Source organism: Sinocyclocheilus rhinocerous, unplaced genomic scaffold (genome assembly GCF_001515625.1).
Source record: "Sinocyclocheilus rhinocerous isolate Xijiao unplaced genomic scaffold, SAMN03320098_v1.1 scaffold986, whole genome shotgun sequence".
Taxonomy (NCBI): Eukaryota; Metazoa; Chordata; class Actinopteri; order Cypriniformes; family Cyprinidae; genus Sinocyclocheilus; species Sinocyclocheilus rhinocerous.
The window spans coordinates 270,585-274,396 of NW_015645515.1; the positions used below are offsets into that span (position 1 = coordinate 270,585).

Below are 3,812 nucleotides of genomic sequence, written 5' to 3' on the forward strand. Positions count from 1 at the left end.
TGTGAGAGAGAGCGAGAGTGTGTGTGTGTGTGTGTGTGAGTGAGTGAGAGTGTGTGTGTGTGTGTGTGTGTGTTTGTGTGTGTGTGTTTCTGTGTGTGTGTGTGTGTTTCTGAGTGTGTGTGTGTGTTTCTGAGTGTGTGTGTGTGTTTCTGTTGTGTGTGTGTGTGTACTGGTATTCACTATGTTATGAGGACCAAACATCCCCACAAGGATAGTAATACCAGTACATTTTGACATGGTGGGGAGATTTTTTGGTCCCCATGAGGAAGCAAGCTTATAAATCACACAGAATTAAGTGTTTTGAGAATGTAAAAATGCCTGAATGAACCCATAAAACATGGAAACCCAACATGTGTGTTTGTGAGTGTGAAGAAGAGCTCATTACATTAACAATGACCTTGACCTATCCAAAGGTCTATAATGCTGATGTATACTGTATGTGACTACAGGGCTAATTATGACTGTGATGTGCTGTTATACTATTCATTGGGTATAAGGACTTTTTCTTTTTGACATTTTAGAAAAATAATAGTATGGGAATTACTTCTTTCTTACTTCAAAACATGGCAAAACAAAAGCAAACTCATGAGTTTCTTGGTCTAGATTCCAGCTCTGCTCTCTCTGAAATTAATCTCATCCAGTTTCATGAAGAGCATCCTGGGACGCTTTTAAGCATTATTTTGTATTACAGATTACATTTTTCCTGAAAGAAATGAATGCTTTTATACAGTAAGAACATGTTAAATTGATGAAAAGTGACAGTAAATACATTTCTATTTCAAATAAATTCTGTTCTTTTAAATTTTTTATTCATCTGTGAATTCGGAAAAATAAAATGTATCCCGATTTCCACAAAAATATTGTTTTCAACATTGATAATAATCAGAGATGTTTCTCGAGCAGCAAATCAGCATATTAGAATGATTTCTGAAGATCATGTGACACTGAAGACTGGAGTAATGATGCTGAAAATACAGATTCAATCACAGAAATAAATTACAGTTTAACATAGATTTTTATTTTTTAAACTGTAATAATATGTCACATTTTTACTGTTTTTACTGTATTTTTGCTCAACTAAATTCAGCCTGCTTGAGCAGAAGAGACTTCTTTCAGAAACATCTGCCTGACCTCAAAGTTTTACATGTCTGGGCACTTGTTGAAGAATCTGCTCCATCTTCATGCACTTTATACAAGTCATCAAAAGCCCTTCCACGTGTGAAGCCTGCAGATCAAAGATCAGGAGAAACAGGCGACACATTTATCGCTGATGACCTCGGTATAGCCACTTATTGAGCTGTCTGTCGGCAGACTCTTTCATTGGTTCTCTCAGGCTGTCCTTCCTGACTGATTTTTCCATTCTCTCTTCCTCCCTCCGTTCGCCCCGCTCCCGCTGTCATTAGTTGCCATGGAGACGTCTCAGCAGCATTATTGTGGGTCGGTGGGGGGTGTGTATTGTTCAGATGGAGGGGATTTGGGGAGGAGGGGAGCCGGTCTCAGGCGTATCAGTCCTGTGCTATTGTGCGGATGGACTCGTGTGTGTGTGTGTGTGTGTGTGTGTGAGCGTGGAGAGCACAGCTGGTGAGTGCTGCTTATTTTCTGCCATCGCTGTTAATGTTTCTGTGCCGGTGATGTGTTTCTGTTGTGATGGCCAGCAGACGGTATTGAGCTGGTAATATCTGCTGTGTGTCAGGCTGTTGAATGTGGAGTACTTCGAGCTCGAGCCTGTTGAAATATACATGCTCCGCTTTCATGTTTTATTGAGAGATTTGTGCTGAGGTTATGCTGCTTCAAAGGATTTTTACTCTTTTTCTTCAGCTGTTTAAAGGAGTTGACATATTTCTTTAAGTGGTTTTAGGATTATACACTATGTAATGCTCATAAAGTCTTCAGTGATAATGTAATAATGCTTGATTCCATATGTAGTCATGTAAATCATGCATCAGTATTACTATTGCTTATACTTGTTATTGGAACAAATCTGCAACCCTATTAACAACTCGTCCTGTTCATGCTTCAGACATGATATTGTGCAGTTTAAGTAGAATTCCCATATTTTTTGTTTTAATTCATTTATAAAACAGTTTTGAAGGAAGAAGCAGAATGAGTGCAAACTGCAGGAAACCTGTGAGTAGAGAAAACTCTTCTGTGTAACTGAAGCGGTTTCTTAAACTGGCACATAATATCACAGAGACTTGAGGGTCCAAGGGCTCCTTTGACTTAAAGAAATAGAAAATTAACTCACCCTCAGTCTATACGAGATTAGGATGAGTTTGTTTCTTCATCAGGTTTGTAGAAATGTAGCATTGCATCTCTTGCTCAGCAATGGATGCTCTGCAGTGAATGGGTGCCGTCAGAATGAGAGTCCAAACAGCTGATAAAAACATCACAATAATCCACAAGTAATCCACAGCACTCTTTTCTGTTTTGTGGTACTTAATTCTAAGAAAGAAATGAGCTTCTACCACACTGTAAAATGACTTCAGTGCAGTTATGATGTCAATCACCTGTTCAGCAGATCTGCATCTGTCGGTTTTTGCCGGAATTATTTGTCAATATTTGGCTGAGATACAACTATTTGAAAATCTGGAATCTGAGGGTGCAAAAAAATCTAAATGTTGAGAAAATAATCTTTAAAGTTGTCCAAATGAAGTCCTTAGCAATGCATATTACTAATCAAAAATTAAGTTTTGATATATTTACAGTAGGAAATTTACCAAATATCTTCATGGAACATGATCTTTACTTAATATCCTAATGATTTTTGGCATAAAAGAAAAATCTATAATTTTGACCCATACAATGTATTGTTGGCTATTGCTACATATTTACCCCAGCGACTTATGACTGCTTTTGTGCTCATGGCTAGGATGCTTTGAGGAGATGCGGTGGTTTTGCTCTTGTGCGAGCCGCTGCAGATGTGTGATGTGATTGATTAGTTTAGACACACGTGCGGGACGTCCCATCAGGATCAGCAGGATCTCAACATTAGAAAAAAGAGAATTATCATCAGATTGATGGACATTTTGTCTTGATATATAGTGAGTTGTCTCCGTAAACGGCTAACTCTGAGGAGACATGCATGTGTCCTTCACAGAGAAGGCAATCCCAGAATGCACTGCACTGAATGTCAATAACACATAGAATTATTTCAGTACTGACAAGTTCGAACAAAAATGGTTTCTTTAAGAGCTTTTTAAGAGCTGTCATAGTAAGAGCTTAAGAGCTGACTCTTGTTTGGTAACAGTTATTTGTGAGTGTGTGAGTGTGTGTGTGTGTGTGTGTGTGTGAGTGTGTGTGTGTCATGAGTGAATTCACTGAGTCTGATCGTTCCACACGCCGGTCTGACGGTCGTCATGGATCCCGCTGCTGATCTGTTGTCATAGTAACAGTCATGCTGGTCCTGGCTCGGTGTGAACACACACTCACTCTGACATTTACACACTGTGTGCACGACACATGAGTGTTTGACCGTAAATGAATAAGGGTGATTCCTCACTTTGAGACTTTTGCCTACTTGACAGTTTGAAACTAGAAAATGCTACAAAAGTGTAGAAAATGATGTGCTGTATAAGGGAAAGTGTATTTTCTTGGATCTGTACAGAGCATGTGTGAGAGAGAGTGTGTGTGTTTGTGTGAGTGTGCACTGATGGTATATCTCTCTTCATCTCACTGCTGACCCATTTCCCTCTGTACCCGTCCAGTGTGTGTGTGTGATGTGTGAGTGTGAGTGTGAGTGTGAGAGTGTGTGTCTGTTTGTGTGTGTGAGTGTGTGTGATGTCTGTGTGTGTGTGAGTGAGTGAGTGAGTGTG

At 39.5% G+C, this 3,812-nt stretch overlaps 1 protein-coding gene across 2 annotated transcripts in view; it reads left to right on the plus strand.

Moving 5' to 3' along the window:
- Positions 1-3,812, plus strand: part of fgd (faciogenital dysplasia) — a 53,410-nt gene that overhangs the window by 12,372 nt on the left and 37,226 nt on the right. The window contains exon 1 of one of the 2 annotated variants that reach the window (XM_016509612.1): positions 1,545-1,559. The exons of the other annotated variant lie outside the window; for it this stretch is intronic. The gene's annotated coding sequence lies outside the window, so the exon portion shown is untranslated. Of the gene's footprint in view, positions 1-1,544; positions 1,560-3,812 lie in introns of those variants that run through there. 2 annotated transcript variants of the gene reach the window in all.